A 27,210-nucleotide genomic window follows, 5' to 3' on the forward strand; every position below is an offset into this window, starting at 1 on the left:
AAATGGAAACAGGAGAAATGCTTCTAAGTGTCCCAAGCCCTGGGATGTGCAGGCGTGGACTCTGTGTGTGTGTGGATGCAGGGCTGTGGGAGGTCCCAGATTGAGCCAAAGCTTTTGATACCAAAGATGGGCTCCCTCTGGGGAGCCCTCCTCACTGGTCCCCTGGCACCTACTTGTTGGAGGCGCCAAAGACATGCTGAGAAAGAGTATGTCCTCGACAAAGAAGGCCAAAGCGTGTGAGTGTGGTCCATGACCATGCAATAAACGGAGAGAAAGGAAATTCTGACATCTATCTTTGAGAACCCAGACCCCGTGGTAAACACAAATTCTTGGATGAGGGGACAGCTATAAAACAGGAGCACAATAGAACTTCCCTGATGGTCCAGCGGTGGAGAATCTGCCTTGCAATGCAGGACATGCAGATTCAATCCCTGGTTGGGGAACTAAGATCCCGCATGCTGTGGAGTAACTAAGCCCAGGCAACCAAACTACGGAGCCCTCGAGCTCTGGAGCCCACCCACCACAATTGAAGAGCCCGTAGGCCTCAGCGAAAGATCCCCCATGAAGCAATGAAGAAAGACCCTGTGTGCTGCAGCTGACACCTGACGCAGCCAAATAAATAAACATTGTTTTAAAAAAGAAATAGAGGAGCATAACAGAAGCATCGGCTTCCCTGGATGCCCCCAGATCCAAGAGACACCCTAGGATCTGCACACTGGTCTAGGTGTCTGTGGTCTCGGCAGTAGGTATCAGCAGAGGCGCCGAGAGTCAGCGGATACCACCTGGAATCCAAGGGATGTGGGCGATCACGTGGGGACAGAGACGCAGAGATGCTGTTCCAAGACAGACTATGGAGTCCGAGAAACACAGCTTACTTTGATTTTTATTCTCCCTCTGCACTCAGGTCAGAGAAACCTGACATTATCCCAGCGGGTAGAAGGAGGGAGAAACTTTCAAATAGGTGTCAGCTGCACCACGGAAAGTTTTGAAGAAGTTTGGCAGGAACCCCCGTTGGCAGTTACATCTGCGTTCCCGACGTCGGGTCTGTAATATTTGGATTCTGGGCCCGGGCAGATGGACCATTTGCCACGTGTCTACTTTTCCTGGCTTCTGTTTTCCGACAGCCCTTGCTCACTTGGATCAGGCTGTTAACAGATCTGACTCCTATGCACTCGGCACTTTATACGTAGATGACATGTGTCCTTACACACGTGGTTTTCTGGTTCTCAGCGTAAGGACGTGAAGAAGTAGAGGGATGAGTTGCTTCGTCTCTAGCCCCATGTGGGGTCCTTCTGCCCCTCTCAAGTAGACCTTGCTCTGCGTCGGAGCAGCTGGCACAATTCGTCTGAGGCTCTTAACGCTATGCGGCCACGGAGCAGTGCATTCTGTGGTAGTTTAAGGAGCCAGAACATCCATCAGAGATCCATACCCTGACCTTTAGGAGCTGGTGGGAACTGGTGGAGGGGAGAGAGGATGGTCCCCGAAAGGCCTTGAGTTCATCTCCAAAGCTGCTGGGCAGCAAATCCAACTACAGTTGGTGCATACTGGCTGGTAGGTAGACCTCATGTGCATTTTGTTCCAAAGAGTTAATGGCATGTTTCAGAGGAAGAATAAAGACACACATGTATAAGTCAAATCTTGATGGGAACCTCTGGAACAGACAGCCCCGATAGTAGGCGCCACGGCTACCCGGACAAACCGGGTTTCAAAAGGCCACGTTCTCATCAGACCACGTGCACAGCCAATATGCCCCCACTGGGATAATGAAGGCGGCTGCACTCACATGGCCCCAGGCAGGTACCCAGTTGCCCTGTGCTATGATTTCCATATGAAGGAACAGCACCACATTGGAAAGAAATGTAAACCTAGCTGGTTTCGTGGGTTCTAGACACTATTACTTGCCATGATTGCCCCACGGCACCTGATTCTAGAGGGACAGCTCAGCTAACGGCAGCTGCAGGAAACCGGTCTCTTTACCCTGTAGTCTTGGGATTCTATTTCCACCTTGGAGGCTCAGATCAGAAGCGACGCATTAAACATCATCCTCAATTCTTTGCTCCACAGACTAGTTACAAGATGGATATGCTTTTAAACCAGGCAAATCAGAACATGGGATAAAGAGGGATTGCGAGAACTTAGCTGAGACGGTCTGAAACGTCGAGCGAGTTTCAGATTCTAAAATAGAGAGGCGTTCACACTCTGCCTAGGTCTGAGGGAAGTGTGGCCTCCTGAGTTTCTAAAAACAAGAGGTCTCAGAATTTCACAAGCAGACTTTATATCAACATTTGAGTTGTGAGAATGAATCAGACAAACCGAGAGGCTCTGAAAATGGATCTGCAAAGTGTTTTGGCAGTTGAGGATTTTGGAATATTATTAGCGCCCTCCCACCCCAGACACCACCAGATAATTGACTGTCTGCATCTGGCTGGTATATGTTTGCCTCCCAAACAAGTGGTTTGGAGCCTATCATGAGACCCCCTCCCCCCCTTTTTTTTTGTCTGAAATGCTTCCTTTCCCTATTGTTATTATTTTGGTGTTTCATGTGTATGTGAAGTATAAATCTGATAGAGTTTAGTGCATTTGGAGAGTGATTTTGGATTTAAATCTCTCCAGACACCCGCATCCAGATCAACACTCCCAAGAAAGAGGCCAGGACTGTAATAGACAAGCCTCATTTTCTGGCTTCAGTACCGGGACCCGAGCAGCAGGAGTCAGGAAATTCAAGACGCTGCCTTCTTAAACCTGATAGACATTCCGAAATTTGCCAATCAGACTGAAAAGCTATTGATTCCCTCCCCTCTCCCCCACCCCCGCCCCCCGCCCCGCCCCGGACCCCTGACCCCCCGACCCCCGACCCCCGCCCCTCGCCTGCAAAAGATGACTCCCAACCTGGAAACCTGCGGAAACTGTATTTAGCATCTACGATGAATGCATTTTTGAGCTACTGAACCTGATAGGCTTATTGCTTCCTTTATTCTAAGAAACCTAGAGCCAGGCCATTCTAAAGTGAGGTGGAAGTGAGGAACGCTGCTTCACTAGCTGCATAGATGGCATGAGACAGCCTGATATGAAGCACCCCAGAGCAGGAAGGAAACGCTGACAAGGTCTCTCAGGAAAGACCTCTGGCAGCGCTGGGAGCACCCTCAGGGTGGAATCTGAGAGTTGGGTGCTCCAGTCTGAGGGGCAAAGCGCTACCACTAAACGTGCGTCCTCTTCCACCGCTGCGATGGGACACTGTTGACTCAACGCGGCCATCTAGTGGTCAGACGCGGCCATCACCGCTGGCTCTCTGACTTGCGGGGCTGGACCGGTGCGGGTTGTGGGTGTGGGTGCGGGTGCGGGGGTCTTGTAACAATTTATCTGAGCTTCCTGTTCTCCCTTCTTCTCATCCTGTTTTCTACCTTCTTCGTTTTTTCCTGTAGGAAGCCAAGGCCACTGTTTCCACCTCTCCACAACTCCTTTGCTCAAGCCACCTGGCTTTTTGGACCTGAATAGATTTCTCCTCTCCGTTTGGAAATCACGTTATTGCCATCTACACATTGTCACCAAAACCAATTTGTGCAAACTAACAGGCTTATCAGCGCGGCGGAAATGAGATTAAAACTGCTTCCAATGAAACAGATAAAAACCAGATGAATGAAGCCCTCTAATAAGACATTAAAGATAATGACAAGAATGATTAACTAGTGTGATATATTGAGCAGTTATGAGGAGTTGGATGCCCAGGATCAGCAAACTAATAAAAAAAAGAATCTACCTTTAATTCCCTTTAGTCAGTGAGGTATAATCACATCAACATTACAATTTTTTTTTGTTTGTTATTATTTATCTGTGAGAGCAATATCACACCTTGCCTCCAAATTGCTCAGAGCTTATTAGCAGAGAAAAGAGAGAGAGAGAAAGAGAGAGATTGCTTTGGGGCGGGGAGAGCTTGTCTCATTTCAGCTCTTTAAGAATAAAAAGGAATGCTTAATACCCTGCTTGCGTTTACACACCGATTATGCAGACACGCTCTCATTTTTGTTTCATCTCTGAGAGCGGTCTATTCAGAGCCAGACGGTTTTACATTATGCGATCAGTTCGTCAATTATTGCATTATCGAGTCACATCAAGACAACCTGTAAATTACATCTTGCTGGGGACGTCGCCGGAGCCACTCTGCTGCCCTGGAATGCTTCCTTGCAGGGAGCCCTCCTAGTCATGCTTTAGAGTGTTTCTCTTCTGGCTCTGTTGGATTTGAGGTCATGAAAGAAGGACGAGGCAGGAGAGGGCAGTCGTTTATTATTCATCTAGAATTTTTCCAGCCCTACTACGTGACAAGCCCAGTGCTATGCTCCAGGGAGACGGGTGAAGAAGAACTTGACTCAGCTTTCAAGGAGCCCATAGCATGGGGGGAGGGGGCAGGGAAAGGAAGGAAGACAATTAAACAAAGGCCATACCAAGTAAAGGAACCCATGTGACGAGTGTGTTCTTGGCAGACTCTTTGCGACCCCATGAACTCGAGCCCACCAGGCTCCTCTGTCCATGGTATTCTCCAGGCAAGAATACTTGAGTGGGTAGCCATTCCCTTCTCTGGGAGATCTTCCCCACCCAGGGATTGAACCTGGGTCTCTCACATTGCAGACGGATTCTTTACTGTCTGAGCCACCACAAGTGACTCTATGATTAACACCGGTTAGCATGATGGCTCTGGGATCCAGGTCTCCCACGTGGCGCTAGTGATAAAGAACCCACCTGCCAACGCAGGAGACTTAAGAGATGCAGCTTTGATCCCCAGGTTGGGAAGGTCCCCTGGAGAAGGGCATGGCAACCCACTCCAGTATTCTTGCCTGGAGAATCCAATGGACAGAGGAGTCTGGTAGGCTGCAGTCCATGGGGTCACAACAAGTCAGACACAACTGAAGCGACTTAGCATGCATGCATGCTGGGGATCCCTGGAGGAGGAGACAATTCTGGAGAAGCTAGGGAAGGTTCCCAAACAAGGAACTCTTTGAAGTAGGTATGAAAGGAGGAGTAGGGTTTTACTAGAGAGGGAAAAAGAATAGGGTGGAGATGAAATGTGTGCATGAACAGCCACAAAGAAAGCCTGCTGTGTGCTGGGAATAAACGCTTCATGGGAAATGACAGCCTAGGAGAGTCAAGCAAAGCCTGGGCACAGCCAAGAAGGACCCTGTATTCTGTGCTGAGGTTTTCACATTTTTATCTTAAAAGTCGAGGCAGTCCATTCATTCTTTGTAAGAGTAGTTATATGATCAAACCTGTGTTTCAAACTATAACTTTGGTGAGTTGTAGAGAATGGGTTAAAGAAAGAAGAGGAGGGAGTTAGGGAAACTCTACTCTGAGTCAGAAACACTGGCAGAACCAAGACAGGTGTATATCTGGACTTGAACAAAGCTACTAACTGGCCCTGCAATTTTGGGTGGAATCATCTCCTGAATCACAGTTTTCTCATCTGTAAATCTAGGATAGAAATAATTACTTTTTGAGGTTATAGGAAAGATCAGAAATAACATAAAATAAGGCCCAGGTGTCCAGCACATGATAAGCTCGTAACAGACGAGGTAGTGATAATTCTTCATTGAGCATTGCTGTGGGGGTATGGAAGGGGTTGGGTTAGGATGGTAGGGGGTGTGTGTGTGTGTGTTTGGTAGGAAAAGTGATGAATAAAATAATACTAAATTATCACATTATGTTGAGAACAGAAGGGAATCTGGAATTAAAAAACATGTTCAGATGGTTATATTATTTTTGTCATTGATGTACTTCGTTGAATGAAATTTCATGGATTAGATATTTTTGCAATATTTTCACGAGCCAGCAGGTTACAAACAAACACCCACCTCATCCGTTTCACAAGGCAGCTCTGAGGGTTCAAAACTGGTGGTGAAATTCTTTGATTACCAGAATGTCTTCATGAGGACAGGAACTTTGCTCAATGGTACATCCATAATGCCCAGAACTCAGCAAACTATATATTGAATGAGTGGATGAATTCAATATGAAGAGGTGTGAAAAGCAGCAGAAACATTAGATTACTTTCTGGCTAATAGGGTCCAAATATCCAGTTTCAGTCTTTCCATTCCGCTCACTAAAATTTGACCCATTATTGATTCCTTCTAAATATCCTTGGCCTCTGTACGCCGTGTGTATAGAATGAGGTGCTTGGTATCGAGAGGTGAGTAATACAGACACGGTCTCACCCTGAACTTACCACCTAGTGAGTGTGGGCAGTTGAATCTCACAAAGGCTGTGAAATGTGTGGGCTCCTTCCTCCTCTTCCACTGCACCCTGCTCTCATTCCACTTGAGATTTGAATGATGGGGAAACATGAAAGGCACGAGATGGAAAGTGGTGAAATGCAATAAAAGAGCATGTATCCCGGGGTCACGTGCCTCCTAATGCCACTACTTACTAGATATGAGAGTTTGAGCTGGATACTCAGCCTCTATAAGCTAAAATGTCCTCATCTTTAAATTATTTTCAATAGAAATTAGTAAAATCAGGCATGCAAATTATTTGGTGCATAGTAGATTCTTTTTTTTAAACTTTTTACTTTGTGTTGGAGTATAGCCTATTAACAATGTCATGAGAGTGTCAAGTGAGCAGTGAACGGGCTCAGCCATACCTATGCATGTATCCATTCCCCCCCAGACTCCTCCCCCGTCCAGGCTGCCACATAACACTGAGCAGAGTTCCATGTTCTATGCAGTATATCCTGTTGGTCATGCATTTTAAATACAGCAGTGTGTATGTGTCCATCTCAAACTCCATAACTGTGCCTTCCCCCAATCCCCCCCCTCCACCCCTGCCCCACCAGCAACCACAAGTTCATTCTCTAAGTCTGTGAATATTTTTCTGTTTTGTAAGCTAATTTGTATCAATTCTTTTCAGATTCCACATATAAGGGATGTCACATGACATTTCTCCTCTGTCTGACTTACTTCACTCAGTATGACCATCTCTAGGTCCATCCAGGTTGCTGCAAATGACTCAGTGGTTTTTTTTTTTTTTCCCCTTACCAAGAGATTTCCTTGTAGATGAAATTCATAGCTTGGAGAAGACAGTTGTTTTCCAAAGGGCTCAGAGCTTTGCTATCGACAAGCTGCTTCCCCTGATTCCATAATATGTCGGAGAAGATAGTCAACTAGTTCAACTTTGTTCAAAATGAGAAAAATCTCCTTTCAGACCTTCTGATAGCTCTTGAAAATGTGTATCTTTTCTGGTGGTTTATTAGCATGCGACCAGACCTACATGTTTGCAGATAAAGTAGTCCTCTGAAAAATGAACAGGTAAAACTATGCTCTAATGAAAACAAAAACCTAAAAGCAGTATGTTCAAAAAAAAAGTTCTGTTTACAGAATCACAGACAGAGAACAGACTGGTGGTTGTGAAGGGGGAGGAGGTTGGTTGGGGGAAGGATAAGGTGAGTGCTTGGGTTTAGCAGACATAAACTTTTATGTATAGAATGGGTAGACAGCAAGGTCCTGCTAGCATAGGGAATTATATCCAATATCGTATGATAAACCTTAGTGGAAAAGAGTATTTTTAAAAAGGGAGAAAAAAGTTCTGTTTAATAAAACAATCTCACTTTTTAAGATACCACATAAAGGGAACTGAAAATATTAACTCCATTATTTTTATATTCACTGCTAAATTTTATAAACATGTTTAAAAAGCTATTATTTCTGAATTTAATAAAAATTTAAATGTGTCTTATTGGTATCATTTTTAAGTTTCCAATCAAGACTTTCTTCTCGCTTAAGCCAATCCCTTGCCTGCCATCTTACCTCTTTCCTTGTCCATTTACCGAGGAAGGTTTTCATGAAAGTTTAGCATGCTCATAGACTCCAAATTTTATGATCAACATATTTCATTCAAAAACCATATTTAGAAATAGTTTAAAATATTTGTGTAGTCTATAAATGACTGTATTTTAAAAAATTCGTTTTTATGGAAAATCTGTGTGACGACCAAATGTCCATTTCATGAAGTAGGTACTTACTCCTGGAGCAAAGACCTAGAGTCTCTGTAGGTTTGCATGTGTTACCATGGCTCCTTGACTAAGAAAGCGCCCTTCCTCTAGTTTCTAAGATCTCCTGTTTGGAGAGAGTTGAGGGTTATTATAGATAAAATGTAGATCCAAGAATACTATGTAGATCTAATAAAGAGAGATGCTTATTGAGTCTGAGTCGCAGTATCTTTTTAGTTCCTTTCTAACTTGAAATGTATATGTTTCTGTGACTTTGTGGTCTAAAATCTAGGAAGAGGCTCAGCTAGGGTCTGTTTTATTTTCTGAGCTTTCTACTACTTGGTCCCTGGAAAATAAGACTTTTCCCTCAGTTCAGTTCAGTCACTCAGTCGTGTCCGACTCTTTGTGACCCCATGGACTGCAGCATGCCAGGCTTCCCTGTCTATCACCAACTCCCGGAGCTTGCTCAAGCTCATGTCCATTGCGTCAGTGAGGTCATCCAACCATCTCATCCTCTGTCATCCCCTTCTCCGCCTGCCTTCAATCTTTCCCAGTATTAGGGTCTTTTCCAGTGAGTCAGCTCTTCACATCAGGTGGCCAAAGTATTGGAGTTTCAGCTTCAGCATCAGTCCTTCCAATGAATACTCAGGACTGATTTCCTTTAGGATAGCCTGGTTGGATCTCCTTGCAGTCCAAGGGACTCTCAAGAGTCTTCTCCAACACCACAGTTCAAAAGCATAAATTCTTCTGTGCTCAGATTTCTTTATAGTCCAACTCTCACATCCATACATGACTACTGGAAGAACCATAGCTTTGACTTTTCCCTCAGGTAAGTATATAATCAAAAGGATAAAAGGAAGTACCAAAATAGTTAAGATTATATAACATTTTGTCTATTTATTGCAATATAAGTGGGTTTATTATATGGATGGATATGAATTCTACTCAATCATTACTTTCAAAAATAGAAATATTTCTAAAAAATAAGATTTATGTGTATCATGTGCATTAAAGTAAAATACAACTCCTTTATATTGACTATATAAATATTAGAAACAGCATAAATAAATAATTATTCTTGGTATATCTCTACATATTTAACTTCTTGGTTGTATCAGTTTCTAATATTATGACACAGGTATTTTTATGAAGAATATAATTTTGGATATGGCTTATTACTCATTTTTTAGATAAAACTGATTGCAGTATCCTTCAAAGCTACATTTTATGACTGACAAATTTAAAATTGTTCATAACTTCCATTGACTTCCTTTTGTAGACCATGCTATTTTTAGTCTCAAGAATACCTTAGATATTCATGTATCTATCTGGTAAGCTTGGAGTGAATTCTGCTGGATGAATGATATTTTTAATTTTCTTTTAAAACATGTAAATGTATAAATATTTTATGCCAAATATTTTTGCATGCTCTGTCCTTTTCCTCCATTGCTTCAAAAGATAGGTTTACAAAGTATAACTTATCAAGAAATTATCTGCAGCGTTTGAAGGCTATCTCAATATAGTCCCATTCAGTATAGAATATTTCATTAAAAAAGAATCCAAGGCATCTCCATTAGAAGGTTTTCCCTAGAGGTGAAGATATTCCAAAGTACAATTACAGAACTTCAAGGTTTAATATTTTATGCTTTTCGTCTCTTATCATTTAGCTTATCCATTTCTTCCTTTGCTTTTATGAAGTTACAATTCATCTTTCTGGTTTCAAGATTTTCTTTCAATAGTTATAATTTGCTGCACATTTCAAAAGCTGAAGTTGTTTGGTGTTCCATCAGTTGAATATCTGATTAAAGATTTACAACTTCTTTCAAACAAAATGCAACCTAAATTTAGATGACTGCTTTACAATAAGGTTCAGTATCATTGTCAAATAGTTAGATGGATCTACAAAGTAGTTCTTTAAAATTAAAACATTTCTAAAATCTGGTGGTGACAGACAGTAAAGAGAAAAAGCACGCAGTGCCACAACTGAAGCATTTTAAAATAAATGCAGCGTGAATTTTGTCACAAAAGTTTATAATTTGGCTGACTTTAAATGCAGCCTCTCTTTTGACAAGTAGATTATCAAAGCTTGTTTGGACACATTCATGAATAATACGTGCACTACAACCTATTCCAACCAGAATTCCAATTCCAAACCTGCAACACAAGTTTCTTGATTTAGTTGGAACATGGTTTTTACCACAATATTGGGCTCTACCAAAATTTGTATCATACTATCACTGCAAATACAAGTAACTTTATCGTCAAGGTTGAACTTTTTATCCAGAACTTAATAGCATTTATGAGAATGTTAAAATATTTTATCAAGACAGGATGAACTTCTAAATGTTTTAGCTTGATTTCATGTGTTGAATTTAAAAGACATTACTGGATTTAACTGAATTTCTATTTGAAGAATCTCATGACACTAATGTAAAACTGATATCATCTAACTCTTAGTGAAGTTCTCTAGCTAATGGAGCCAATACTTTTAATAGCTATAATTTCACTTTTACACATATACAGGAGAAACTTGGAATAAAGAGTGAAATTAATTTAGAAAAATACTCATTTGATCCCAATGATAAGTCATACTTTCCAGTGTTGTAAATGAACCTTCTGCAGCTGTACTTGTTATATTGACTCTTTTGGAAATAGTCTTTTTAAAATAATTACTAACTTTTGAAATAGACGTGGATGTAGCTTCAAAGTATTTGTGTCTTCTGGCAATGTCAGGTAGATAAATGTAAACCAAAATTTTGTGCAACTGACATTTTCATCACCAAGTTTCTTAAGAAATGGAAATTCAGCATTAAATATTTCATTAGACATTTGCTTGTTTGAGATCATTGCCTTGGAAGAGACAAAATAAAACCAAACCTTACTAAACAATAAAGTAAATACATAATTGTAGGTTTATACCATACAATAAATAATAAGTACCACTGACAAATATATTCAGGCTATTCTTTCTGTGATCTCTGGTAGGGCAGTCAAGTCTGTATTCCATGTACATATTTCATGTGCTCTAAACCGATCATCCCTGATGATTCCTACTGACCGGTAGGTAGCCTGGTAGCTTCCTGCGTTTTGTAGGCTGTGGCCCTGGCCATGGTCCTGATCGCAGCACAACTGGCTGCAGGTTTACACTTCGGCCAGCAGGGGCAGCAACACTGAACACTTTCCCATCATAGCCAGACGAGAGGTAAGCTGTCCCTAGCCACTTAATCTGAACCTACTTTGTTTTACCAGGGAGTACATGCTGCTCTCGAAAGAAAAGTGTTAGTGCATATGTTTTGAAAGGAAAAGTCGGTTTGGTTATCACCTGTCATCTTTCAGATTTAACCATATGTCAATCAAAGCCCTGCTGCTGCCACTAAGTCGCTTCAGTCGTGTCCGACTCTGTGCGACCCCATAGTCGGCAGCCCACCAGGCTCCACCATCCCTGGGATTCTCCAGGCAAGAATACTAGAGTGGGTTGCCATTTCCTTCTCCAATGCATGAAAGTAAAAAGCAAAAGTGAAGTCACTCAGTCCTTAGCGACCCCATGGACTGCAGCTCCTCCATCCATGGGATTTGCCAGGCAAGAGTACTGGAGTGGGTTGCCATTGCAATCAAAGCCCTACATGCTATACACTCACTGCCTACACAACTGCATACGTACTATACTAACTACTATGAACCAACTCCATATTTGACAAGACCCTGGCAGAAGCTAGAGGTACCAAGTGGAAATTGCCAAACTTGTCTTAGTTTATCTTACTGCTTTGTTAAAAAAAAGAGAGAGAGAGAGAAATCTAGGATACATGTTAAACTGTGCAGGATCTGGGACATTAGATAAAATTCGGGAGTGTCCCAAGCAAACCAGGGTGCAAAGTCACCTTAATAATAGACATTATTTTCAACTGTGAAATTTTAATGATTATTCAGTGTTGGTGATTAAATGAAGGGTCCAAAATTTTCCAGATGCATATAATCTACCCACAGAGAAGGAAATGGCAACGCACTCCAGTATTCTTGCCTAAGAATCCTGTGGACAGAGGAGCCTGGTGGGCTGCTGTCTATGGGGTCACACAGAGTCGGACACGACTGAAGCGACTTAGCATGCATGCATGCATAATCTACCCAAATTAAAAATTAGCAGAAAAATGCAAATATTAAACTAAGTATAGTTGAATTTCTGGTGGCTCTCAGTTTTTGTGTGTGTTTAAGATACAGTCTGAATACCAAATAAGTGAGCAGTGATTATGAAGCAAGCATTGCCACAGGAGAGCAGGGTCTCCCGGTGTCTATGAAGTCATTTCAAGTTACAGCCCTATTCGCTTGGTTGCCCTTTGGTTCTGTGTTACTCTTTGCGCTTGGTTGTTTACTGCTTTGGCTGTACTTGTGCTCTCTTTAATACCCAGGAGGAGATGTTCTCACACTTTCCTGTAAATATGCAATCTTTCTTTAGTGCTTGAATGATGTGTGCGAGGGCTCTTACCCATTATTCCCCTGCAGTGGATCTTACATCTTGCTTCACTTATTCCAAGCCTCCATCTGACATGGATCATCATAACATCACGTATACTCATTGTAGCAAAAGCAATTTTTATGAACAAAATGATATTTTATGAACTCACTGACATAGAGGGAGAAGAACCTGTAATTTTGTCTTCTGTGATTGAAGCAATCTTAGTTCTCATTCTCCGGCCTCCTTGGTCCCATCTAAAGGAAATTTACATCATTGGCACAGGACTTACATACATCTGGAGAGAGTTTATTCTTTCTCAGATGTCCAGTTAACCTGCAGGGGTAAGGTCAACAGGTGAGGTAAATCTGATACTATCATAGTTATCCTAATAAACAGTTGTCTGATTCCTGCTAATTCACGGTCTCAGAATTTCTTATACTTGTGTTACTATAGGTAGCAGCCATTTAGGGAAACCTGTCCATAGCCCTGTCTTTCATAAGTGCCTCAACCAAGTTCCTACAGAAGTGAGTATGTACATTCGTCATTCAACCTTCAACCTCTGAAACAAAGTCACATCAAGTCACCAGTATATGGTGACAATACTGCCACTTCATTCAGCATTCAACGTGTCTTAATTGAGGACCTAGCACTTGTGGGTCACACAGGCAGGTAAAGTGAATAAGACACAAATCCTGGCCTCAAGGAGTTTAGACTGGTTAGACTGGCAGAGTGGTTAGACTGGCAGACACAGGGAGAGAACCAAACATGTTCTAGAGCGTGTCCATTGTTATAAGCATGGACCATACAAACTGTAACGAACAAATGGAGGAAAATGCCTGGGTCTGTGGGGAACTTTCCATGAGCCCTTCCAAGAGTAGAGGAATGCTTGAATTGGAGGTTTTGCCACACTTGGTGAACTGGGAGTAGTGGACAGGAGGACATTCCACGCACAGACAATAGTCATACATGATGCTGTTCACACGTGCAGGTGGGGGCCACTTCTGAGACGCTGCTGCTCTCATTTGGGACATCCTACCACCTACCTCGGAGAAGGCAATGGCACCCCACTCCAGTACTCTTGCCTGGAAAATCCCATGGATGGAGGAGCCTGGTGAACTGCAGTCCAGGGGTTCGAAAAGAGTCGGACACGACCGAGCAACTTCACTTTCACTTTTCAGTTTCATGCATTGGAGAAGGAAATGGCAACCCACTCCAGTGTTCTTGCCTGGAGAATCCCAGGGACGGGGGAGCCTGGTGGGCTGCCGTCTCTGGGGTCGCACAGAGTCGGACACGACTGAAGTGACTTAGAAGCAGCACCCACCTACCTCAGGCACTGACCGGGCCAGTTCAGTCTCATCTCTCAGCAGTGCCTTGTTTAAGTGCTTCCATAACGCCCTGGACTCCTTCTAACAGTGAAAAGTAAATCCAAATTTTAAGTTTCAAATGCTAGTTCCTCCCACAAATTCTAAGGTTTTTAAAGAGACATACGGGAAGGCCATGTTGTTTATGGTCTTGTCCTGCTAGCTGGCACAGCCTGTGGTAGAGAATAAACCCTAATGTATGAAAAAAAATGAAAGAACACATAAGCACATTGACCAGGCCATGTAAACTGAGAGACAGTTTTCGCCAAAAGCTGACCGAAGTTCTTTTAAAGTCCTGTCAGCCGCTGCTTTTAATTTTTTTTTTATAGCCCTCCTTTCCCATAAACTTGGTCCAAGGGACATTTATGAGTTTTTTCCCATCTTGCTTATGATGGCAAACTGAGACCTTTCCCCTCATAAGATCTCATCAAAATTATAGCTTGGAAGTATAAAACAGTGAACACCTAATAGCAAAGTAAGGTGGCAGTAGCTGCTCGCTTCACCACTGAGAGACTTCAGCCCAGCACACAGGATGCGTGGAAACACGTTAACCGAGGAGGCGGTGGGGGAAGCTGCTCACGCTTGACCATGTGCTGGACAAGGCTGCAGTGCAGGCAGGCTTGGCCGGCCAGAACCCAGACACGTTTGCAGCTCTGTGTTGCTAAGCAAGGAGGGCAGTGGGGAGGGCAAGTGCTGAAGCAAAGGTTAATCCAAGATTTATTTGCAGGATGCTATGTCATGAGCTCGATAAAGGACAGAAATGGTATGGACCTAACAGAAGCAGAAGATATTAAGAAGAGATGGCAAGAATACACAGAAGAACTGTACAAAAAAGATCTTCATGACCCAGATAATCACGATGGTGTGATCACTCACCTAGAGCCAGACATTCTGGAATGTGAAGTCAAGTGGGCCTTAGAAAGCATCACTATGAACAAAGCTAGTGGAGGTGATGGAATTCCAGTTGAGCTATTCCAAATCCTGAGAGATGATGCTGTGAAAGTGCTGCACTCAATATGCCAGCAAATTTGGAAAACTCAGCAGTGGCCACAGGACTGGAAAAGGTCAGTTTTCATTCCAATCCCAAAGAAAGGCAATGCCAAAGAATGCTCAAATTACTGCACAATTGCACTCATCTCACATGCTAGTAAAGTAATGCTCAAAATTCTCCAAGCCAGGCTTCAGCAATATGTGAACCGTGAACTTCCTGATGTTCAAGCTGGACTTAGAAAAGGCAGAGGAACCAGAGATCAAATTGCCAACATCTGCTGGATCATAGAAAAAGCAAGAGAGTTCCAGAAAAACATCTATTTCTGCTTTATTGACTATGCCAAAGCCTTTGACTGTGTGGATCACAATAAACTGTGGAAAATTCTGAAAGAGATGGGAATACCAGACCACCTGATCTACCTCTTGAGAAATTTGTATGCAGGTCAGGAAGCAACAGTTAGAACTGGACATGGAACAACAGACTGGTTCCAAATAGGAAAAGGAGTACGTCAAGGCTGTATACTGTCACCCTGTTTATTTAACTTATATGCAGAGTACATCATGAGAAATGCTGGACTGGAAGAAACACAAGCTGGACTCAAGATTGCTGGGAGAAATATCAATAACCTCAGATATGCAGATGACACCACCCTTATGGCAGAAAGTGAAGAGGAACTAAAAAGCCTCTTGATGAAGGTTAAAGTGGAGAGTGAAAAAGTTGGCTTAAAGCTCAGCATTCAGAAAACGAAGATCATGGCATCCGGTCCCACCACTTCATGGGAAATAGATGGGGAAACAGTGGAAACAGTGTCAGACTTTATTTTTCTGGGCTCCAAAATCACTACAGATGGTGACTGCAGCCACGAAATTAAAAGACGCTTACTCCTTGGAAGGAAAGTCATGACCAACCTAGATAGCATATTCAAAAGCAGAAACATTACTTTGCCAACAAAGGTCTGTCTAGTCAAGGCTATGGTTTTTCTAGTGGTCATGTATGGATGTGAGAGTTGGACTGTGAAGAAGGCTGAGCGCCGAAGAATTGATGCTTTTGAACTGTGGTGTTGGAGAAGACTCTTGAGACTCCCTTGCAAGGAGATCCAACCAGTTCATTCTGAAGGAGATCAGCCCTGGGATTTCTTTGGAGGGAATGATGCTAAAGCTGAAACTCCAGTACTTTGGCCACCTCATGCGAAGAGTTGAGTCATTGGAAAAGACTCTGATGCTGGGAGGGATTGGGGGCAGGAGGAGAAGGGGATTACAGAGGATGAGATGGCTAGATGGCATCACTGACTTGATGGACGTGAGTCTGAGTGAACTCCGGGAGTTGGTGAGGCACAGGGAGGCCTGGCGTGCTGCTATTCATGGGGTCACAAAGAGTCAGACACGACTGAGTGACTGATCTGATCTGATGCCAGGCTCCTTCATCCTCTCCTTTCTTTTTTTCTTCTTGCTATTTTGAAGATTTTATAATTTCATATCTACCTATATTTGTCCTGGCTAAATACAGCCAAGAGCTTTTAAAAATTTCTTTATTTCTTACTTACATTTTTTTGTACTTTCAAATACATATTTATCTTACATCAAAGTAGAGTTGAGTTACAATGTTGTGTTAGTTTCAGGTGGATAGCAAAGTGATTTAGTTATTGGACAGCAAGGAGATCAAACCAGTCAATCGTAAAGGAAATCAACCCTGAATATTCACTGGAAGGATGATGCTGAAGCTGAAGCTCCATTACTTTGGCCACCTGACATGAAGAGTCAACTCATTAGAAAAGACTGTGATGCTGGGAAAGATTGAAGGTGGGAGGAGAAGGGGCCAACAGAGGATGAGATGGTTGGATGGCATCACCAACTCAATGGACATGAATTTGAGAAAACTGGGAGACGGTGAAGGACAGGGAAGCCTGGTGTGCTGCAGTCCATGAGGTCGCAAAGAGCTGGACACGACTGAGCAACTGAATGACAACAACAACTATTATGTTTTAGACTAGAAAAACATTTCCAATCTTTTTTTTTTTTTTTTAAGATCATTCATTTATTTTTGACTACACTGGGTATTCATGGCTGCACAAGGGCTTTCTCTAGTTGTGAGCAGGGTCTCCTCTCCAGGCGGTGCATGGGCTTCTCACTGCAGTGGCTTCTCTTGTGGGGCACAGGCTATAGGTGTGCGGGCTTCAGCAGTTGCAGCATGCAGGCTCAGTAGCTGTGGCACATGGGCTTAGCTTAGCTGCTCTGTGGCATCTGGGATCCTCCCAGATAGGGACAGAACCCATGTACCCTACATTGGCAGGTGAATACCCAAGTACTAGACCACCACAGAAGTCTCAGCATTTCTAATCTTGATGTTCATCATTTCATAAAGTTTCAAATTATTCATAGCTAAAACTTGAATCTCATATTGAAGAGTTTATCTCTCTTGTGATTATGCTTTTCAGGTTCTATGTTGAGTGTTGCTTATTGAGTTGATTTTTGGCTTTCGGAGCATTAGTGATCTTAGGGCTTACGTCAGTGATGAGAAAGGAATGTGAGGACTTCTTAATACCGGTGCAAACATTTAGATGTTAGACTACTGTAAAAAAATGAACTTCAATAGAAATAATAAATCAGCATCAGAGGATATATAGCAATGAGTAGGAAATGTGGGTACTAACCACTTGAAACAAAGAATATGAAAATAAAAAAAATTATTTAAATAATTTGTTTCATTTATATTATGTTTGCAATACAGCAATAATCTGAAATGAAAACCTGATATTTATTTATAAGAGCTGAAGTAGAAAACCATTCAAATCATTATTTGATGAAGGGAGGAAAAACAATATCTTTCTAAACAGACTTATAAACACCTTTTACTCTGAGACACTTGGAGGTCTCCAAGTGATTTTTTTTTAATGAAGTATTGTAAGTCAGTTTGTTATGCATACACTAAAGGCAAGGGGTTTTGCTCAAATTTCTGAAGTCTTCAGTAAACTGGGAAAGCTTCAAACACAAGACACAGGAGTATGGATTACAATCCAAGATTATTGGTGGCAATAATCTCTTCTCTTCTACCACTTTGTTTAGGAGAAGGTCATATTTATAATAATAAAAATAATAATTAAAATTAAAATTTTGATATTGCTTTCCACACTAATTTGAATTTCTCTTTTTCCAGTGGAAGCCAAGATCTTGGTTCAGTGTCCGAAGAAATAGTGAACAGATGATCCTAATGGTGAACCTAATACATGCTTAATTACAGTTACTGAAAAGCATTTGTTGCTCAGCTGTGTCTGACTCTTTTGCGACCCCATGGACTGTAGCCTGCCAGGCTCCTCTGTATATGGAATTCTCCAGACAAGAATACTAGAGTGGATAACCATTCCCTTCTCTAGGGGATCTTACTGACCCAGGGATCAGATTTGGGTCTCCTTCATTGCGGGCAAATTCTTTATTGTCTGAGCTACCAAGGAAATAATTACAGTTACTAAATTACCTCCATTCATGACTTCCCTTTTATAATACTTCCTCATTTGTCTTGTGGCTTTCTGAATCCTTCCAAGTCACTACTCAAAAAGTCTGCATTTATATAATATGTAGTAGTGACTGATGGACTTCCCAGATGGCTCATTGATAAAGAATCTGCCTGCCAATGCAGGAGCTCAGGAAATGCAGGTTCGATCCCTGGGTCAGGAAGATCTCCTGGAGGAGGGAATGGCAACCCATTCCAGTATTCTTGCCTTGAAAATGCCATGGAGAGAGCAGCCTGGTGGGCTACAGCCCATGTGTCACAGAGTTGAGCACGACTGAGTGACTGAACTCGTGTGCACAGGTGTAGGCTGACAACTTAAACAGAGGAGGTCATAATTAAACGGGAACCTGGAAAAATGCAGTAGATGCAAAAAAAGATATTGTTCCCATTAATTGAGGTGTATTGTATGGAATACTATTTTAATTTTTCCCATTTATAAATTCTGAAGGATCCAACAACCCTACTAAAATAAAGGTCAGCTCTTTTATTTTTTATTTTTTTAATTTATTGGGGTATAGTTGCTTTACACAGAGAAGGCACTGGCGATCCACCCCAGTACTCTTGCCTGGAAACCCCCATGGATGGAGGAGCTTGGTGGGCTGCAGTCCATGGGATCGCTAAGAGTCGGACAAAACTTCACTTTCACTTTCACTTCACACATATATCTTGGAGAAGGGAATGTCAGGCAACCCACTCCAGTCTTCTTGCCTGGAGAATTCCATGGACAGAGGAGCCTGGAGGGCTACAGTCCATGGGGTCACAAAGAGTCAGACATGACTGAGCGACTTTCACTTCACATACATGTATCTAGGCTTCCCTGATGGCTCAGTTGGTAAGGAATCTGCCTGTAATGCAGGAGACCCCAGTTCAATTTCTGGGTCAGGAAGATCCACTGGAGAAGCAATAGGTTACCCACTAAAGTATTCTTGGGCTTCCCTGGTGGCTCAGCTGGTAAAGAATCCGCCTGCAATGTGGGAGACCTAGGTTTGATCCCTGGGTTGGGAAGCTCTCCTGGAGAAAGGAAAGGCGACCCACTCCAGTATTCTGGCCTAGAGAATACCATGGACTCTATAGTCCATGGGGTTGCAAACAGTTGGACGCGACTGAGCAACTTTCACTTGCATACGCGCATCTATTCTTTCTCAGATTCTTTCCCCATACTGGTTGTTACAGAGTACCGAACAGAGTTCCCTGTGCTTTACAGTAGGTCCTTGTTGATCCTCTTTCCTATTCACAGAGTGACAGGCAAAATTATATTACTCTCTAGGGAAACATCTAGATTTTCGAGAATTCTCTAAAGATGAACTTTCTGGGGCAGCCAAGACAACTGAGAGTGGTGGCCCAGAGTAGAGACTGTCTTTTCCAGGATGGTTTATCCCAGGATGCTGTATATCGTTCCCTGTGCTACACAGTAGGACTTTGTTGTTTATCCATCTGCTATTTAATAGCTTGCATCCGACAATTCCAAACTCCCAATCCACCCCTCTCCCCCCTGCCCCCTTGGCAACTACAAGTCTGTCCTCTGTCTGTGTGACTCTTCCATTCTAACTCCACAGAGCCCAGAGTGGGCCCGCTGGTGGAAAATCTGACCCATGAACAAAGTTCAGCCCGTCAAGAAAGAGGCATGCTGAAGGAACAATGCCTGCAAACTTGCAGTAAGTGAAATCCATCTATTCAGAGTAATCAGCCTTCTACTCAGTTCTTTAATGTAAAAACTTAACAGTGGTTGCCAGAGCAAGGAGGAAACTAGAGAATAAATGAGAACAGCCAAAATAATAAAGAATAGCTGATCCCACAGGAAAAAAGTGAACAGAAGGCAAAGCTGTGCTCTATGAAAGGAACAATTAGGAGATACGATTGATCTCATGGAAATAAAACAATATGATTGTTGCAAAAAAGATTCTTAATGGTCATCAGTTCAGTTCAGTTCAGTCGCTCAGTCCTGTCCGACTCTTTGCGACCCCATGAATCACAGCATGCCAGGCCTCCCTGTCCATCACCAACTCCCGGAGTTCACTCAGACTCATGTCCATCGAGTCAGTGATGCCATCCAGCCATCTCATCCTCTGTCATCCCCTTCTCCTCCTGCCCCCAATCCCTCCCAGCATCAGAGTCTTTTCCAATGAGTCAACTCTTCGCATGAGGTGGCCAAAGTACTGGAGTTTCAGCTTTAGCATCATTCCTTCCAAAGAAATCCCAAGGCTGATCTCCTTCAGAATGGACTGGTTGGATCTCCTTGCAGTCCAAGGGACTCTCAAGAGTCTTCTCAACACCACAGTTCAAAAGCATCAATTCTTTGGCGCTCAGCTTTCTTCACAGTCCAACTCTCACATCCATACATGAGCACTGGAAAAACCATAGCCTTCACCAGACGGACCTTTGTTGGCAAAGTAATGTCTCACTTTTGAATATACTATCTACGTTGGTCATAACTTTTCTTCCAAGGAGTAAGAGTCTTTTAATTTTGTGGCTGCAGTCACCATCTGCAGTGATTTTGGTCATCAGCTAAGCGCAAAACTTGTGCTTCTTCCAAAACAGGCACTTATTGAGGGAAGCAGCTGTTGAACTAGGAACTATATTTTATAGTTCCCTTCAAAGTACACCTAGGCAAGACCAGGTGACTATTTCAATATAAGAAATATAAGAAGTGCAATGTGATATTTGTACATCAAACCTGTTGAGAATTAGCTTGCTCCTTCTTCTTTGCTGCGTACAGAGAGCTGTGCTATCTTGAGTGATGCGTGAGCCTGACTAAGGAAGGAATCAAGAGTCTTGAATCTTCCTATGTGGAGGAACTGCCTGATGAACAGGGAGCACTTGTGTTTAAAAAGGGACATGAATGTAGAAAATGTTAATTGTGGTAAGCCCCTGACGTTTGGTGGGTGTTTACTTATTTCAGTGGAAGTACAATTGATGTACAATGTTATATTAGTTTCAGGAGCACTACATCGTGATTCGACATTTACATGCCTTGTGAAATGATCACCAACATAGATCCAATTATCATCTGTCACCACACAAGGTTAATACAGCATCACTGACTGTATTTCCCATGCTTTACAAGACACTGGGGTTTATTTATTAGAGCAGCAGACAGTGCTGCCCTAAGGAATGCAACTGACAAGATGTAAAAGAAAAAATATCAGTAGGACAGTGGGAAGATAAGTTGAAGACATCTCCTAGAATTTAGAGCAATTAGGGAGGGAAAAAGAAAAACATAAGAAAATACAGGTGACATAAGGAATCGATCCAGAAGTTCTAGGCATTACAAAGAATTTCAGGAAGAGAAAATATAGAAAACTAAGGAGAGAAAATTATCAAAGATGCACTAGAAAACAAAGTTTACAGATCTAGAGATTGAATTTCAGATCGAAAGGGATCAGAGAGGCCTGAAGAAGCCCAAATTTTGATACATACTTGCAAAATTTTAGAAGATCAAGCTTAAAGATTCCCTCACATCTATTAGAATGGCTATTATCACAAGGACAAAAATAACAAGTGTTGGCCAGAATAACACTGGTACACTTCTGGTAGGAATGTAAATTGGGGCAGCCACCGTGGAAAACACTATGGAGATTCCTCGAACAACTAAAACTAGAACTGCCATATAGTCCGTCAATTCCACTTCTGGTTAATTAACTGAAGGGAATAACACAAAGAAATATAGGCACCCCTATGGTTATCACAGCATTATTCACAATAGCCAAGATACAGAAGCAACCTGAGTGCCTGTAAATAGGTGAATGAATAAAGAAAATGTTATATACATACATGGAATATCATATACATGTAGTTATACTGGGATGGCATCATCGACTCAATGGACATGAGTTTGAGCAATCTCTGGGAGATGGTGAAGGATAGGGAAGCCGTGCTGCAGTCCATGGGGTCGCAAAGAGTCAGACATGACTGAGCGACTGAACGACAACAATACTGGAATGAGGAGGGCACGACAACCCACTCCAGTGTTCTTGCCTGGAGCTTGGTGGGCCACAATCCATAGCGTTGCAAAGAGTTGGACTGAAGCAACTGACCACAGTTATACTGGAGCACACATATACATAATGGAATGTTATATGTGTGTATATAATGGATATTTTTCAGCCACAAAAAGAGAAAACCTACAATTTGTGACAACACGGATAACGTGGATGGAACTTGAGGGCATTATGCCAAGGGAGGTAAGTCAGAGAAATAGAAATATGATATGGTCTCACTTATATTGAAAAAACCAAATGCATATATATACAGAGAACAGACTGGTTGTTGCCAGAGGTGGGGAGTAAAGGGTGGGCAAATGAGGGAAGGGGTCAAGAGGTGCAAACTTGAAGTTACGGGAGAAGTCCTGGGGAACGCGATATGCCACAGCAGCACGGTGCCTACAGTTAATATTTGAAATATTTGAAATTTCAAATATTTGAAAGATGCTGAGAAAGTAGCATCTGAGAAAGTACTTTTAAGAAAGCAGATCTTAAAGTTTCTCATCAAGAGGAACAAAAATTTCTTTGTGTCCTGATGTGTGTTAACTAATCTCACTGAGAGAATCCTCTTACAATATACACAAATATTTAATGATGTTGTACACCTTAAACTAATATGTTATATTATAAATTTTATAATATATTATATAATATATAACACACATATTTTTATATTATATATAATTATATATATTATATATATCATATAAATATTATAGCATATAATATATTATATATATTATAGCATATAATATATTATATATTATACAATATATATCATATAACTATTATAGCATATAATATATAATATTATATATTATATAATAATATATTATATATATATAATTTTTGAAAAGATAAACCAATGCAAGAAAAAAAAAGACAGATTATACATAAGGTAAAAGAATTAGACTGGCTTTGGGTTATACAGCATCACGGTATATCAACAGGCAAGGAAGAAATGACTTCAATATTTTAAGGAAAAACACTTTTCAATCTAGATTTCCAATTTAGATGCAGCCAACTATTAATCAATTGTGAGGGTAAAACATGGTATATTGGGACATTCAAGAACTTAGTCAATCTACCTGTCACCTATCCTTCTTAAGTGATTTACTCCAATAGAGAGAGAAAAATCACCGCAGATAATGTGGGATCCAGGAAACGATAAATGTGTGAGCTAAGAGAATCACAAAGATTCTAAAGATTTGAGCCAGGGCTTCCTATTCTGTGAGATGATTAATGTGCATATGGTTCAAAACTGTTTAATTAGAATTTTCTATCATTTGTATTCCAAAATATCTATACGAATTCTATACAGAGGTTTCTCTAGAAACAAAAAGTATTGCACTAGGCTAGGTCGGAGCCACTTAGGTGTCTCCTACTTCAGGATGACTAGTTTCCAGCCCATCTGGGCCCCTCCTTCTGGAATTTGAAAGCAGATATTTTCCACTACTTTTTTGATATCCTTAGTTTCCTTTTCCTGGGTTCAAATGTCAGTCCCAAAGCCTTAAACATTTCTCCCACGAAGCTTAGGAGTCTTCAAGCAAAATTCCAGTGGACTGTGCCATTCTCCAGACTTCCTCAGGCAGGTATGCAGATTAGGCTCCTAGATTGACCCCTCCCGGGAGTTTTCCAGACTGGTCACAACATTAGTCCCTCCAAACTCTGGGATTAAAATGGTTCTGTAGATAATGCTTCCTCCTACTCTCTCCTTTCAGGGGGAGGGTTCTACAGTACGTTAGCATATTAACAACTCTGAATCCTTGCAGTAAAGAAACCTGATTAACTTTGTTTAACCCAGCATCTCCAAAACACAACTGACCATAGAACCTGTCTCTCTCCTTTTTTCTAGTAACGGAGTTTAACATCCCAAGGGAACGAGATTTCCTTGAATGTATGTTGACGAAGGCTGCTCTAGCAACAAAGCCAATCTATAGACTGCATGTTTTATCTGTAGTATGATTTTAGATTAGAAACCACCACATACGCCATTGCATTCTGCTCTGGGCTGTACTTGGAAGAGGCAACCGTTCGTCAGTTCATGAACCAAGCTCTGCTGTCACCAACACCCAGGGGTATTGCTACACGCAAGCAAAGAGAAGGCTGGGGACCCACTCTGAGTTCTGAGTGTCTTGAATGCCACATCTGAAGATGTATAAAGATGACATAAAATCATGTCAAGCAGCTGCAAACAGATAGAGTGAAAATGACAAGCATGCCAAGGGAGCAGGAATAAATGGGGTGACCAGAACTCTATGTATGCGAAACTTAATAAATATTTTTGATGGTGACATGATGATGATTCAAAATAAAGAAGTCAGATACACAGGATCCCAAGGGGCCAGTGTGGAGGCAGGGAGACTGGGGCTCTGCCAGTGAGATAATTGTGTGCTTGCTCTTGTGTTACAATGAGCGCCTGGTCCTTGCCTTTTGCAGCTCTCCCAGTAGCCTTCCGGCCACACCCTGTGGTCTACGGAAGTGGGTTTAGAACATCTGGTTAATGGAGGAGATGGGATGCTCTGATTTTGCCCATTCATTTGAAGCTGAATTTTAAAAGCGTAGCTAAATTCATTCAATGCACAAGACTTTGCTGCTTTCTTTACAAATCAGGCATTTACTGTTGTAACCCTCACTGGGCTACAGTGAGGGTTACAATACTAAGGCTTCCCACTTGGCTATTCATGTGTACACCACAGTGCATGGTGGTTGAAACTGATTGTGGAGCCAGAGGGACTTGTGTTTGAAACTAGTTCCTTTAATTACTAACTGTAATTAGCTAGTAATTGACCAGTCAGGTACTTTTTGAATCTTGGTGCACTTGGTTCTGAAATGGGGCTAACACCCTCCTCATAGCACCCTTGTGAGGACTGAATAAAATAAAGCATATAAAGCACTCAGTACACTGCCAGGCACTGAGGAGATGGTAGCTTTCATTAATAGTTTGTGTGCTGTCTACCAACTAAACTGTTCCTTGAGAGTCTGGTCCCTTGTCTTTAATCTGGGTATCCTAAGATAAGGAACCCTGAACCCAGGACACAGACATTCATTATTAATTGATCGTCTAAGATTATGTTGACATAGCCTAAGGGAAAATATAAGTAATTATGCATTTAACCTGGAAAATTCAGTCTCCCAAATAAAATTTTTGTGCTCGTATAATTTTGGTTATCTGCCCTGCACTGTACTTAGCCGCTCAGTTGTGCCTGACTCTTTGCAACCCCATGGACTGTAGCCTGCCAGGCTCCTCTGTCCATGGCGCTTGTCCAGGCAAGAATACTGGAGTGGGTTGCCGTGCCCTCCTCCAGGGGATCTTCCCAACCCAGGGATTGAACCCAGGTCTCTGGCATTACAGGCAGATTCTTTGCTGTCTGAGCCACCCAGGAACCCCTTTGCCCTAATTCACACTTACTAATGGTCACATCGATTGAAGGCAGGAGGAGAAGGGGACAACAGGGGATGAGATGCTTGGATGGCATCACTGACTCAATGGAGCTGAGTTTGAGCAAACTCAGAGTTGGTGATGGACAGGAAGCCTGGTGTGCTGCAGTCCATGGGGTCACGAAGAGTCAGACACAACTGAGCGACTGAACTGAACTGAATGGTCACATCTACCATTCTTGAAAACTGGTATTGGGGTTTTTGCCTCCTATCCCATACAAACAGATCCATTTCTTTTGGTTCGGTAATCTAGAATCTTTATCTCTGTTCTTTGCTTACACAGGCCTGGGGAGTGTGGGTAGGAATCAAGCTCCCCTTGGTCAGCAGCCAGATTTATTGAATTGCATGTGGATAACCTCCCAGCTCCTCACCTTACTCTCAGCGTGGGCCAACCTGGGTGGGCTGGACTGTGTTAATGAAGAGCTCAGACGTCAATCCCTCACCTCAATAGTCACAGGCATTCACAAAACAGGCAACACATAGACAAACACGTCTGGATGATGGGCTGCATTTTTCACTTTCCAGCTGGATGCTCGCATGTCACATCAAAAGGGCCCTGGAGACATGCAACGCAGCAATCGATGGATGCTGCTGCCCAGATGCCCTGCCCTCAGGGGAGTGGCCGGGGAGATGAGTGGCAGAAAGCAGCCTTCTTGGGAGTCCCTTGGACACTTCTGCTGCCAATTCTAGGAGCCATGTGGCACCAGGCAGCCACCCCTACCCAGTAAGTCTTAATGGCCGCATGCTGACTTAAAAACACAGTCTCAGAGAAGGCATTAACATTCCGAGCTCAGCTGTGTCATCCTGGTTGCCATAGCAATGCGGGGAACTATATTTTGCGTTCCATGGTTATTTCTCTGCACTAATGAAATGGACATTTTTCTTCAGTGAATTGAATCAAAACTAATTGAGTAGTAATCAGCACAGACCCTGAAGTTCAAGGAAATGTAGTCTGACTAGCGCTTTGTAGAAATGCAGACACCATTAACTATCTTCAAATGAGGTTTTTTTTTTAATTAGTGGAATCTTAGCAACCTATTACAGATGGGTGTAAGTGTTATCACACAAAAAGCTCCTCATTTGTTTAGTGCAGGGAGGGGAAATTTATTTTCAATTAATTCAAGTGCCGATGGGGTGCGGTGGTCTGTTGTGCCCTCTTCCCCAGGAAATCTCTCAAACTGATATGTACTCCTACATGGACCTTAAAAGGAAATACAGAATCCAGTAATTGGATTCTCAGATGTTTTCAAGAAGGAGTGGTTTTTGTTCCTAAAGCCCATTCAGAGATGGAGATGAAAACATGATTTTTGTTTGCTTGTTTTTGCATATCTTAGAGCTAACTCTGTCCAAGTTCAAATCACACCGTGATGGAAGAAGCTCCAGAGATATGTTTGGGAACCCTGGGGTCATGATCTTTGTCTTTGAATACATCTACAAATTCTTCTTTGATTAATCTGATAGTATTTATTGCTTCAGTTTGGATTGTGGGTAAAAACAAAAATATGGATAGA

General features: G+C 42.2%; 1 long non-coding RNA gene across 1 annotated transcript; it reads right to left on the reverse strand.

The window, feature by feature from the left end:
- Positions 1–9,350: 9,350 nt before the first annotated feature.
- Positions 9,351–26,480, reverse strand: LOC133227432 (uncharacterized). Its single transcript, XR_009729817.1, has 4 exons — positions 26,071–26,480; positions 12,589–12,752; positions 10,647–10,819; positions 9,351–9,556 (listed from the first exon to the last, which is right to left on the reverse strand). It is a non-coding gene; the product is annotated as an uncharacterized LOC133227432 (long non-coding RNA).
- Positions 26,481–27,210: the final 730 nt, after the last annotated feature.

Source organism: Bos javanicus, chromosome 16 (assembly GCF_032452875.1).
Source record: "Bos javanicus breed banteng chromosome 16, ARS-OSU_banteng_1.0, whole genome shotgun sequence".
Classification (NCBI taxonomy): domain Eukaryota; kingdom Metazoa; phylum Chordata; class Mammalia; order Artiodactyla; family Bovidae; genus Bos; species Bos javanicus.